This window comes from Antennarius striatus, chromosome 9, assembly GCF_040054535.1.
Source record: "Antennarius striatus isolate MH-2024 chromosome 9, ASM4005453v1, whole genome shotgun sequence".
In the NCBI taxonomy this organism is placed as follows: Eukaryota; Metazoa; Chordata; class Actinopteri; order Lophiiformes; family Antennariidae; genus Antennarius; species Antennarius striatus.
In genome coordinates, this window is record NC_090784.1 from 7,867,729 (window position 1) to 7,882,623 (window position 14,895).

The 14,895-nt window shown below is 40.8% G+C and overlaps 1 long non-coding RNA gene across 1 annotated transcript; it reads left to right on the top strand.

Moving 5' to 3' along the window:
* Window positions 1–887: 887 nt before the first annotated feature.
* On the top strand, window positions 888–1,784 carry LOC137602114 (uncharacterized). The gene is made up of 2 exons (XR_011037130.1): window positions 888–1,159; window positions 1,633–1,784. It is a non-coding gene; the product is annotated as an uncharacterized lncRNA (long non-coding RNA).
* The last annotated feature ends 13,111 nt before the right edge of the window (window positions 1,785–14,895 follow it).

A 14,895-nucleotide genomic window follows, 5' to 3' on the forward strand; every position in this document is an offset into this window, starting at 1 on the left:
TGTTTTATTTTGAAAAGTGACGTCTGTGCGGAATGACACACAGACGAATGGGTGCGTCTGTCCCGTTTGACAGGTACCGTCACGTGACAGGTTACCCCTAAATTAAGCGCCCACAACCGCTCCAGTGTTCTGGATTATGGATTAAAGTCAAGGCAGATTATCTTGAGATCGCCCAAAAAGTATCGCAAACCCTGTTTCCATTTCCAATCTCCTGTCTTTGTAAACTTGATTACTTGATTGACTTGCTCACCCTTTTATTGGAAATGATCAGTATTTCTCCTACGTTGAATGCATTGATTGTTAGTCGCTGTATTTCAAAATAAACCTCATCAGTGTAGTCACTTCAATCGAGTTTTTAATATAATTATTTCTTACAATTGTTTCGTTTGATGTTGATTATTAATTTATGAAAAAAAAGGTTGTTTATTGTCTGTTGATGTCTGCATTTTACATAAAACCACTGTGGGTGATTTATTAGACTACAGCTGTCCTGGCGTCATTAACGTTTTGGAGCAAAAGAAGACCGGTCCGTGAAAATATTGTCTAAGATGAAACCGGTCCGTGGAGCTAAAGAGGTTGGGGACAGCTGCTGTAATTGATGTTTTTCTCTGGTGATTTCCTGCAATACGTCGAATCACCAATAGATGTCCTCCATGGCTCATTTAAAAGGCATCAACTTCATCTACAGCAGTGGTTCTTAACCTTGTTGGAGGTACCGAACCCTGCCTGTTTCATATGCTCACTCACCGAACCCTTCTTTAGTGGATTTTTTTTTTTTTTACCAAAGAAGTTTGTTGTTGTTTTTTTTTCAAATTTAAGACATAAGTATATGTTTTACTAGTGTATTTAATGAAGTGTGGATTAATGTCACCTTTTTCAAAGAACAAAACCAAGACAGTGCATGAACTGACATGAAATGACCTACCTGCAAATCAGTGTGACTTCTGCTGTTGAGATTGAGAGACCAGTTCAGATATGCGTGGCTTCACTTTGGCAAGTGCTACTCGTGTGTCATTTTCACAGGATTCCGGGTGCAGCAGTGGTTCAGCGGTAGAGCAGACATATTGAAGACCAGACATCGCCCAGCCATCGGTGGTTCGATTCCCGCTCACACCCTTGGGAGTGTGAGCTGACAGCAGGAGATAAAGTCTTGTATCAGGTGTGCATGTCCAACTTTCTTCCAGATTGTACATAATCTTTGTGTTATGTAAATTAACAGTAGGTCTTCTTCAGAGCTCTCAGTTAGCTTTCACACACCCTTGGAGCTGGCAGCAGACTGTCTTTAATCACCTTACAATGAGCTTCTGCAGAAGAGCTGGGTCCTCATTCGCACAGTTCACCAGCTTGCACTGCCAAGTTTCTATTCCTGGAATGGACAAACCAAGCACTGATATGGAGATGGCCTTTCCCCTTTAAGCTAAATGTTAAAGATGTTAAAATTTGGCTAAACTTGATGTTTGAATATTCAATAAAAATGAGGTCAATACAGGTTTATCGTCTGTAAGGAAGGCCTGTGGTAAAGGTGACCTCTCATTAAAATAAAAATGTGCGTTTAAACCGAGAGTGAACACTCTGACCTGAATACATGCCATGAAATCTCTCACAAGTTAAAGTTCATTTTTGTGTGTCTAGCAAAATTGCCACTGACCTCTGAATTGGACTCCAATAATGCCAGCATGTGGAACGTGGAAGATATGAGATGGCAGCAGAGCAGCAGAGATGGCAGAACACCCTGGTACTCTGATATTTAACCCAGACAACTCCAATACAAATGAATGACCTTTGTTAGCCTCATTCTTTCCTGTTTGAGTGGGTTGATTTGCATTACTCACACTACATACATGGTGTTGATCTGTTATCTTAAAACTTGGAATCTCTTCAACTAAGAAAACTGGAGAGTAAAGCAGATGATTCATTCATTCATTCATGTTTTCAAGTGTTTCAGCTTTTGATTCAGGGTTAAATTGACTTTATGGTCCTACATAGATCAGAAAATACATAATTTTGTTATTTTCACATAGAAACATTTGCTTTTTTTACATTTTCATTAAGAGTGGAGTCTTAATTTTCCGGGGGGGGAATTAATTACCGCTGGCCTCTGAATTGGACTCCAATCATGACAGCATGTGGAACGTGGAAGATGTGAGATGGCAGCTAAGCAGCTACATACACTCTACATACAGATTACAGTGATACCTCTGTACTCGACCATAATCCGTTCTGAGGTGGTGGTTGAGCACCGATTTGTTCGACCACCGAAACCAATTTTCCCATAAGAAATAATGGAAAGTATTTTAATCCGTTCTTACCATTTAGAATAATACCTAAAATATTATAAGAACGTGTATCTAAACAACAATGAAGACGTAAATGTGCACAAGCAGTACATGATAAAGATAAAGCATTATAAACCATTTTGTATAATTTACTTTACGTTTTAAGAGCGGTTGATGGCACTAGCGTCATCATGGAAGGGGAATCAATTCCATGATGACGCTAGGTAACGCGCCTCCAGGGGTTCTCTCCCTTCTCTCTCTCTTCCGTGGAGGTGAATCTGGCTGGGCAGTAGCCTTCCTCTTTTCTTTAAGAAGGAACCTGTCCATTGTCAGTTGCTTCTGCTTCAAGATAGTGGAAATGGCTCGTACACCACTTTCATATTTTGCTATAATTTCCGTACGTCTTTGCGTACGTAATTTGCGTACGTAATTTGCGTACGTGTTACTCCGCTGGCGGTCTGAGTCGAACTGACACTTACCCGCTGGCCGAGGAGCGCAGCCGAGGAGCGCGTTCGGGTCGACTCGGCTCGTCGAGTACCGAAAATCTGTTCGGGGTCCGATACATTTTCTACTAGAATTTTTTGGTCGAGCACCGATTTGGTCGAGTATAGAGGCGGTCGAGTACAGAGGTATCACTGTATTAGTTTACATGCATCTACATAGTGTTTATAGGCCCGTAACACACACACACACACACACGATGGGCCTGTGGGCATGCAGGTGCAGGGGAGGTGGAGTGGCGGGCAGCTCCTTTGTGGTGCGCCCTAATAAGCAACTTATAAAGGGGATGACGCCTTGCTCAAGGGCACCTCGGCAGTGCTCGGGAGGTGAGCTGACACTTCCCACTGTCAGCTCACACTCCGGATGTTTTTGGGTGAGACCGGGAATCGAACCGCCGATCTCGGAACATTGGACCATCCGCTCTACCGCCCACTCTACCACTGAGCCACTGCCGCCCCGGTGATGCTGGGGGGGCAGTGGATGTAATGGTGGTAATGATGAGGAGAGACAAGATAGTAGCAAGGTGGAGAACATGGAGAGGGTATCCATCGATTATTGTTGACAATAATTATGTTTATTTAGGCACTCATGCAAACAACATAACAGGTCACATTTTGTTCTATCTTATGAAGGGGATTGTGCAACAGACCGGGTTCAGGCACCTCCTACTCTAACCAAACAAACTCCTAAAAAAAAAAAAAATACAGTGCACGTTCTTCTCATGTTCATTGCACTGATTGGTCTCTGTTGCTTTGCTTTTCTATCCTGAGTGAAATAATTTTTACCACAGTCTCATATAACAAAAAAGTATAATGCAATGGTAAGATACAATGTCGACGTATATAACTGCATTCAAAAAGAAACTGAAATGAAAATAAAAATGTGCATGAAGCATAGCGCTGGACATGGCTGCTGAAAAGCAGGGTCTGGTCTAAAGTGCAAAAGTGAGCTGAGAACCAGAGTGAATGGCAGGACACTACGTAGACTTTTAATGTTAAATTGTGACCAAGGTTCAATACTGTGTTTTCATTTAATATGTTTATTAACACAAAATTAAAAGTTCAGAGGTGACAATAATAACTCCAAATGTTATTGGCCTTAAATTATTTTACTGCCTCGAAGACAGATAAGGTTTACAAATATTAAAATTGTGAAGCACAAAGAATCTGCAACCACATTCATATAATTGTGTGCATTTGGTAGGAGAACAACTGGTATGTATCTTTATCTATGTGAAGTCATGAGAAAACTAAGGCATTTTAAGGACAAAATGTCAAAAGTCTTCAGTGATATTTGTTTATTTGACAAATTAAAAGTTTGACCTAAAACTGGAGCTGGGTTAACTATTAATAAAAGTTGGTAGGGGTCATCATTTAAAGGCAAATAATGCCTGTACATTTATTTCAAAGAAGATCTACCGTGGAAGAGTTTAAGTTAGGAAATATAAATAGAAATGGAAAATTTTCCACTCTGGACCAGATACAATTCTTGATATTAAACAAACATCAGTTTAGCAGGATTTGGCATTGCATTGCTAAAATCAAAAAGTTAAGCAATAGTGTGAACTACTTTCAATGAGACATTGTTGCAACAGGGGCAGTACAGAGAGTTAGCTGTGTAGATGTCTGGAAAAACAATTACATATAATAGATAGACAGACAGGCAGACAGACAGACAGATACTTTATTAAACCTGAAGGAAATTCAGAGTAACATCTGCTCACAAAAAATACAAATAAATACACACAGCAGTGACTGACACAGACAAAAAGATGTTACATAATTAACATAATTCATTACATAATTCATTACAACAACAACAACAACAACAACAGTACACATAACATAAAAATTAAGTATAAGAACATGGAAGAAGCATAATAAGACATAGAAGAAGCATAGGAATGAGAAAGACATAAGAATAAGTGGATGAACCGAATTATAGACTGACACCAAGGGCCCCAACAAAGTATTCCACAGTGCTAAGTTAGTGCTTAATTAGTTTTTTTTTTTAAAATATGTAAATTTGTCATACTTTATAGAGAAATTATTGAAATCATTGGCAACAGGAATGGTCTCTGTTTGAAAGTATCATTATTAATAATATGCTGTTTGTATGATAATGTAATGGATAAAGAATAATACCCCCTTTGGGTTGTCTATAAACTGTCTATCCAGCGATGCTGGTGTCCTGGTGCCATTTCTATCTGCTTCTACACTGCCCGGCCAAAAAAAAAGTCACACACTCTAATATTTCGTGGGACTACCTGTAGCTTTGATTGCAGTGTGCATTTGCCGCGGCATTGTTTCGACAACCTCGTACAATGTCACAGCATTTATTTCTGTCCAGAATTGCATTAATTTTTGGCCGAGTTCTTCTATTGACGATAGGAGTCAAACCACTCTGCAAAGTCTTCTCCAGCACATCCCATAGACTTTGAATGGGGTTAAGTTCAGGACTGTGGGGGCCAATTGATGTGTCAAAATGATTCCTCACGCTCCCTGGACCACTCTTTCACAATTAGAGTCCGATAAATTTTGGCATTGTTGTCCTGGAATATTATCGTGCCATCCAGGAGAAAAAATTCATTTATGGGATTGCCTCATCATTCAGTACATTCAGATACTCAGCTGACTTAATTTTTTGCTGAATAATATTGCTGAGCCTAGACTTGACCAACCAAAGCAACCCCTGATCATAACACTGCAATTTGCTTATTAAAACCAAAACAGTGACTTTTTTGGGGGGGCCGGGCAGTGTATATCTCCTTACACACCAAATGGGCAAATGGTCTGCATGCATTTGTCCTTGGTTGTTGGTAGTTGCCACCCCAAAAAACAGCTCCAACAATAATATCATTTTAAACACTGGGTATTTGTGATGGAACTTGCCTGTCTCCTCTTTGAGTGTGAACTCTGAGCTACCTTTGCCTCTATGACAAAACATTTTAGTAACAGTATTCTGTTTATCTCCTAGGAGTTGTCCTTTACAATGTGGAATCAATAAGAAATAGCTTGTTACCATGATCTTTCTCTCTACTTTTATCTTGTAACCACTTAAATTTCCTCTGAAGCAAGACCCAGGATGTAGAGGAAGTCCCATTTTAGAGTCTTCTGAGAATTCTCAAGTGGTCTGCTAGGTCTCTTATAGGCTCTATAGTCCACACTGAGTCTTGTTCTGTATGTGGGTCAATGGAAACCATTTTCTCCCTAAAATATTACTGATTAACATTGACCGACACAGCAGAGTCAGAACTCATACAGTGTCATCGGGCTTAAACTGGTCCTTTACTGCAGACTGATACATACATTACATCAGAGTGTCAATAAATGTCCGGTAAATGTGTATAGGAACAAAGTACATGGTAAGCAGTTTATCCCTGGTGAGACAAGTGGGACAATGAGAATTAGACATAAAGACAGGAAGGATATTGATGCAATATAGTCATACATTTACAGTCTTGTGGTTTAACATGTACATGGTACAGTTATGCCTTATATTGCTACTGCATGTCCATTAAAAAGCATAGCTTGTGACACAAGCTGGCCTAAAGCAGGTCTTGTGAGCTCTGGTACTTGACCTTCCAGCATCCAGTAATTGTGTAATTTTATTTTAGCACTAATGCTTCACTGTGAGTAGCCATGGTGGAACAAAAGTGTGGCTGTACACAAAAAAAGGGAAAGTGTGTGGGGCTAAATAAAGCACATACAATTTTAGAAACGCTAATAACATATTCAGAACACACACAGACACATGAATGCATGCACAGACATATTCTATCTATTGTCGCCATGCTATCTGAATTGATTGACAAATGTTCCATCCTATTTAATTATCATTTAGACATGTACTTTAGTGATTTTCATGTGCATACTGTACATCAACACATAAACAAAGGAGGGATATAAAACCTACAAATACACTTTCTTAAACAAATAAAATCAAAAGAGGCATGTCTAAACACACACTTAAAGGATACGTGCACGGATGCATACAAGTGTTGGGAATGAAGAAACACCTCCCTAGGGAGGCGCCCTGTAGGCATCCGCACCAGATACCCAAACCACTCTAAGCTGACTCCTTTCAACGCGAAGGAGCAGTGGCTCTAATCTGTGCCCCTCACGAACAGTAGTGTTTCTCACCCTATCTCTAAGGGAGACACCAGCTATCCGCCTGAGAAAGCCCATTTCCGCAGCTTGTATATGATCATATTCCCTGTGTAGTGTGGCCTTGAGAGCACATAGTACTGTAGCTGAAGAAAATAAATGCTAGAAATAGTCTCTCCTTGTTTAATTTCCTTTTTTGGATTTTACTTCATGGTTGAAGTGTTTGAATGCCTATTTTGAACTTTTGTAGTTTTTTTAGAGTATTTTTTATTAAAGTGTTTTTAAAATATGTTTTCCAGTCCCCTAATTTTGTCTGTATTTGGAGCTGGCATTTTCATCTGAGCCTGACAGAAACTTGCAATTTTAAAGAAGAAAAATGGACATAGGAAGACATAGGGGGGAAAAAAACCTCCCATCGTATCCCACCTTTATCTGTATCCACTGCAAACCTAAAAGGTTAATCATTGCTACATGCCCAAGCCCTTGTACATTAAAGCAATGCAAAAGAAAATCTGGGTCTGGATCGGCTTGGGTGGTGTTTGATGGGTTCTTCCCTGTGCCAGACTCTCCTCACATGAAAATTCATCCTATGGTTTTGAAAGACACTGATAGAGAAAATAACTCTTCCTATTTCATGACAACCATAATGTCTTTGGCAGACCAATAAAAAAAAATACCCCAAAAAACAAAATATAACCAAATAAAAACACACCATGAAAGCACAGAGAAATTGTTTCAATATTTTTTTCTTTACCATTATGATCTATAATTCTTTGAAAAATAGTTATAATGTAGTGATGTAGTTTAAAAACAACAACAACACTCACAGCAACAACAATAATATGAATAATATAAATAATGCTAAAAATAAAATGTTAATGTGATATTGATGGTGATGATGATAATATTAATATAATAATCAAATCAACTTATTCATACAGCACTTTTCACATACCATGCAACGGAAAATGGTTTACAGAATTAGAGACAGTAAACAATCAAAAAAGAAAAGTGATATTAACTATACATAGTGTATTCCTTCCTTCCTTCCTTCCTTCCGTCCGTCCGTCCGTCCGTACTTCCTTCCTTCCTTCCTTCCTTCCTTCCTTCCTTCCTTCCTTCCTTCCTTCCTTCCTTCCTTCCTTCCTTCCTTCCTTCATTCATTCATTCATTCATTCATTCATTTTGTGAACTGCTTATTCAAATTTGTAGGTGGAGCCTATCCCAGCTATTCCAGACTAATGGCCATGAAGCGGGGAGAAGGTCCGGACACGTTGCCAGCAGAACCGCGGAAGCAAACAACTGTTAACACACACTCATACCTAGGGGCAATTTGAAACCGACCAATTCACCTTAAGCGCATTTCTTTGGCGGTGGGAGGAAACCGAAGAACATGGAGAGAACCCACACAGACACAGGGAGAACATAAAAAATCTGTACAGAAAGGGCTCAAACCCAAAACCTTCTTGCTGTAAGATGACAGCGCTACCCACTGCACCATCATGCCGCCCCTAGTAGCAATATTAGTGTAATCATTAGTTATAATATTACTACTAATGATAATGTTGTTTTTGTTGTTGATATTTACACTATTTGCAATGTTTGTCGTATTTTACCAGATTTTCTGTTCATGTCTGGCTCTGTCATTCTCTCCATCTTCTCTTCACAATTCCTTTCTTGCTCACTCCCTCCATCCATCCCTCCCTTTCTCTCTCTCTGTTCTTGTGCTGCTGATTAGTGCCTCCGTTTTAATATACAGACAGTGCCCAACTTACAATAAGTTCTGAGAGGCTGTTCATTAGCTGAATTTTTAGTAAGTCTTTATATATTAACTTTCAATCTGTAATTGTAAGAATGAACTCGGCGAGACAAGGCAGATGAGTTTTGGAGGTGTGCGTATTGAGTGTGCTGCCCAGCAGGGGTTGTGGCAGAAAAGGGAACTACAGATATAATGACGTACAAATAATTCTGCTCGTGAAAAACCTCTCAGAACCAATTTTGTTCATAAGTTTAGCAGTGTCCACGTCATGGTTCACGTCATGGTGTTGACTGTTCTTGACTTTCTTTTGGCCTCCTTTAGGTTTCCTGTAGCTATCATGTAGATAGATAGATAGATAGATAGATAGATAGATGGATGGATGGATGGATGGATGGATGGATGGATGGATGGATGGATGGATGGATGGTGGATGGATGGAGGGATGGATGGATGGAGGGAGGGAGGGAGGGAGGGGTGGTAGGTAGGTAGGTAGGTAGGTAGGTAGGTAGGTAGGTAGGTAGGTAGGTAAGTAGATAGATAGATAGATAGATAGATAGATAGATAGATAGATAGATAGATAGATAGATAGATAGATAGATAGATAGATAGATAGATAGATAGATAGATAGATAGATAGATAGATAGATAGATAGATAGATAGATAGATAGATAGAAAGAAAGAAATTGCACATATTCACTGCCCTGGCATTACATAACGAATAAATACTGGATAAACACCAGGAGAAAAAGAAACACTGACATCACAGGACATACCACAAGACATACACTACACTAACAGACACATGCAGCATTAACAGGACATGTACTATAACTAAAATATAAACAGTATAAATTAAAAAATAAACAGAATAAAATTAAATAAAATCCATTCAACCGCCTGCTGACCTCGCCACCTCCTCCCCGCTCCTCCCGAGAGAGTCATTGTACCCCCTGATGGCACGGGGCACGAAGGAGGACCTCAGCTTCTCTGTGGAGGCGCTGTGTGACAGCAGTCTGCCGCTGAAGGTGCTTCTCTGCAGAGAGAAGGTGGTGTGCAGGGGGTGGCTGGTGTTGTTCATGATAGCCTTAACTTTAGAAATGGTCCTACTCTGCAGAAGTGTCTCCATAGAATCCAGACTCAGCCCGACCACTGAGCCCGCTCTGCGGATGAGTCTGTTAAGATGGTCCATGTCTCTTTTCCTGGCCAAGCCACCCAAACACTGGCGTACGACAGCAAACTGGAGACTACGGACTGACAGCACATGAGAAGGAGCTTAGGACAGATCTTAAAGGAGGCCAGCCTCCTCAGGAAATACATCCTGCTCTGCCCCTTCTAGTACACACAGTCAGAGTTGAGTGACCAGTCCAGTCTGCTGTCTAGCTGCAGTCCCAGGTACTTATAGTTACCTACCACCTCCACCTCACTGCCCTCGATGATCACTGAGGTGGAGGTGATAGGTAACTATAAGTACTATAACTATAAGTATAAGTATATGCATATGCATATCACCTATGTTGCCCACCAGTATGTCAACCCCCCTCAAACAAGCTCCAAGCTTCCTATTTATCATAGTTTTGGACTGTGCATTAAGCCAAAGACGTAAAAGGTCATCATGACACCCTAAAACATCACTCCTTAGATTTTACCGTTGATATAGTGTTGTTATCAGATAAAATAGTTCAGGTTCGGCAATCTTTTAAAGAGTATGATGAGGCATCAACGCTAAGAAGACCAAATACATAGTCTGAAACAGTGAGGACCCTGAACCACTGAAAACCTTGAAGATACAATGCTACAATGACTTCACATATTTTGGATCCTGGGTAGATAATGACAACCAAGTGAGAAAAGCTCAAGCATTGCAGGTCCTCAATAAGAGAAACATGGAATTCCAAAATATCAAAGACAACCAAGATGTGATTCTTTGTAGTTGCCATAGAATCGATCATGCTGTATGGATGTGAAAGTTGGACTGTAATCCCTTAGCTAGAAAAATCACTAAATGGTTCATATACCAGAATGCTGAGGAGAGTGTTTGACATCTAGTGGTTGTCACACACTCCTAATAAGGACTTGTGTGGTGAATTATCTCCAATGGAGAACACAGTGACTGCATGAAGAATGCACCTGGGTGATCATTTTCATAACCACTCCAAACTGAGTGCCTATCAACTAGTACTCTGGAAACTGACACATTGTCACAGGCCAAAGCTGGACTATACTGATGTACTTAGACAGGATGTTGGCAATGTCACAACCAAATCAACTTGAAAGATTAATAATGGATAGAATACTCCAAGGAAAATGTGGTTGTTTGCATCCGGGTAACCAGATCAGTTAGTAAATATATACTAACAGATCGTTGCGTCAGGCAGTATGGAGGCACAGTGGGCAGCTCTGTTGCCTCACAGCAAGAAGGTTTCGGATCTGTTTTTTTACTTTGTAGTTTGCATGCTTTTCCTGTGTCTGTGTGGGTTCTCTTTCGGTTCTAAGGGCTTCCTCCCACATCCAAAAACATGCAGCTTAGGTGAACTGGTTACACTAAATTGTCCGTACATGTGAGCATGAGTAGGTTTTGTCTTTCGTGAAACAGGATGGATGAATGCTTTCTAGTTAACTCAAGTACAGCTGCAATGACATTATGTTCCTCTTTGAGTCTGAAGGTTTGATAATCTTTATATTTTGACATTTTTTAAGGTTACTGCAGGGTCTATTTCATCTACAGAGTTTGCCAAAAACAAATAATTTACGTGCTGCAACGACGTGCTTTTGCATGACACTAGGACTTACCAGGCATCTGAAATCACTATAGAACCAAATAACAGCATCAATCGTTAGATTTATCTATCACTGATAGCAACCTTGGCTATAGATTTATGAACAGGCACCATTTTCTTTCAGCTTACTCGTGCACTATTGCTGTTGCAGTGCCACAATTACGTGCAAGTCTAGGTAGTATCCCAACTTGCGTCTGTAAATTGCGCAATATTCCATTCTCCACAAACTAAATGCCTGCAGGAGTAAACAAGACCTAATATGTCTGAGGAAAGATTCTTGTTTGTGTGTGTGTGTGTGTGTGTGTGTGTGTGTGTGTGTGTGTGTGTGTGTGTGTGTGTGTGTGTGTGTGTGTGTGTGTGTGTGTGTGTGTGTGTGTGTGTGTGTGTGTGTGTGTGTGTGTGTGTGTGTTGAGTGGAAGGAAATGAGTATGCTGGCTCATTTTTCCCCTCCCTGTGTGGTTAGAAGCGTGCATGGACAGAGAGGATTTACAGGAATCATGCGTGGGGTGAGGCAACAACTCTGCAACAAGCCACAATCATCTGGCAAGAAAAAGAGAAGGGATGTGTGTCTGTATGTGGATTACTCAGAGCTGTTACACCTGCACATTATTATATGGTCTACACAAATTCATAAAGACAATTGTTAGATACAGCAGTTACAGTGGAAGTCATTTACCATGTTCTTACCAATAACCTATCTATAATCAATTTGTCACAGATCAAATCAGACCAGAGTTTTGGATCCAAAGACAACCTCCTGGCCAATTGTACTATTTTCTCCCCTGTCAATTCATTTCATTTTATAGATTTTCATGAAGGTTGATGGGTATAAAAAGGGTAAAAAAAAAAAAAAGGTTTGGGGTTTTACAGAGGCACATATTAGTCCAAACAGTGAAAAACTGTATAGTTAGATTGAGTGTTTATTTTCTGGGCTTCAGGGTAATTTTCTGCCTTGGGAAGTGGATTCACCCATGCATGCAGATGTGATTTGCTGGTGTTACCTTGTAAACAAACAAAACACAGAACAAATTATTTTTACAACCTAACAAGAATATTTCCACAACTAATTTCCCTGATGGACCCTCCTGAAGGGATGAATAAAGTCCTACTCTACTCTCTATTTTACATGTCTGTGGGCATGTCACCAAAGCATGCATGAGGTGTGCATGTGCTGTATGAGAACATGCATGTCTGCTCATCTTTGTGTCCTTATCTGTATTTTAAAGTGTGCATATGTGCGTGTCTATTTGTTTGCCTATTGATCCTGTCTGTGTGTCAGCCTTTTCCAGTCTATGATTGATTTCCCTCATCTTATATCTCTTGCTTAAGAAAATCATGACTGATGACCCCAAGGTGAAGCGTGAGGTGATTATATACATGACAATATACTGTAAATTTGAAAGGGCATATTGCTCATCTTATAGGACTTGTTGCCGTACTTTTCTTTAGATTTTTATGAAGAAAAAAAAAGTATTTGTAACAACAACACTTCTCCTTTCGCTTTTCTCTTCAGGGGTCACCACAGCGAATCAGTTGCCTCCATCTATCCCTGTCTTCAGCACCCTCTCCTCTCACACCAACTACCTTCTTGTCCTTTTTCACTACATTAACCTCCTCTTTGGTCTTCCTCTAGGCCTCCTGCCTGGCAGTTCAAAACTCAGCATCCTTCAACCAATATATTCACTATTTCTCATCTGGACATGTCCAAACCATCTCAGTCTGGCCTCTCTGATTCCAAAACCTCTAACATGTGCTGTCCCTCTGATGTACTCATTCCTGATCCTATCCATTCTGGTCACTCCCAAAAAGAACCTCAGCATCTTCATCTCTGCTACCTCCAGCTCTGTCTCCTGTCTTTTCCTCAGTGACACTGTCTCTAGACCAAACAACATCACTGGTCTCACCACAGTTTTGTACACCTTTCCTTTCATTTTAGCTGAAACTCTTCTATCACACATCACACCTGACACTTTTCTCCAACCATTCCATCCTACTTGTACACACTTCTTCACTTCTTTTCCACACTCTCCATTGCTCTGGACTGTTGTCCCTAAGTATTTAAAATCCTCCACCTTCTTGATCTCTTCTCCCTGTAACCTCACTCTTCCACTGGGGTCCCTCTCATTCGCACACATGTACTCTGTATTACTTCGGCTAACCGTCATCCCTGTCTTTCCAGGACAAACCTCCACCTCTCTAGCTTCTCCTCCACCTGCTCCCTGCTATCACTACAGATCACAATGTCATCTGCAACCATCATAGTCCATGGGGATTCTTGTCTAACTTCATCTGTCAGCCTGTCCATCACCATAGCGAACAAGAAGGGGCTCAGAGCTGATCCATGATGCAGTCCCACCGCCACCTTGAACTCCTGTCACACCTACAGCACACCTCACCACTGTCTTACAGTCCTCATGCATGTCCTGCACCGCTCAACCTACTTCTCTGCCACTCCAGATTTCCTCATACAATACCACAGTTCCTCTCTGGACACCCTGTCATAAGCTTTTACCAGATCTACAAAAACACAATGCAGCTCCCTCTGGCCTTCTCTGTACTTCTCCATCAACATCCTCAAAGAAAATACTGCATCTGTAGTACTCTTTTTTGGCAAGAAACCATACTGCTGCTAAAAAAAGCTCACTTCTGCCCTTAGTCTAGCTTCAACTACTCTTTCCCATAACTTCATTGTATGGCTCATCAGCTTTATTCCTCTGTAGTTGCCACAGCTCTGCACATCTCCCTTCTTCTTAAAAATGGGCACCAGCACACTTCTCCTCCATTCCTCAGGTATCTTCTCACTATCTAAGATCCTGTTGAACAACCCAGTCAGAAGCTTTACTGCCACTTCTCCTAGGCACTTCCAAACCTCCACAGGTATATCATCAGGACCGACTGCCTTTCCACTCTTTATCCTGTTCAATGCCCTCCTCACGTAATCCTGACTAATCTTTGCTACTTCCTGGTCCACAACAGCCACCTCTTTGCCACAACTTTGTTCTCTGTCATTTTCCTCGTTCATTATCTCTTCAAAGTACTCTTTCCATCTTCCCATCACACTACTGGCACCTGTCATTACACATCCCTATCCTTAATCACCCTAACCTGCTACACATCCTTCCCATCTCCGTCTCTCTGTCTTGTCAACCTGTATAGATGAGTCTCTCCCACCTTACTGTCCAACCTAGCATACAAGTCATCATAAGCCCCTTGTTTGGCCTTTGGTACCTCTACTTTCCCCTTACACGGCATGTCCCTGTACTCCTGTCTACTCTCCTTAGTCCTCTCAGTGCCCTACTTCTTCTTAGCTAACCTTAGAAGAAGTTAGCTAAGAAGGGTCCTTATCTACTTTCCTTTGAGATGAAGCACCAAGTACTCTCTTACCTGTCTCCCTGATCACATTAGCTGTCGTTGTCCAGTCATCTGGAAGCACCTCCTGACCACCCAGAGCCTGTCTTAACTCCTACCAAAAACT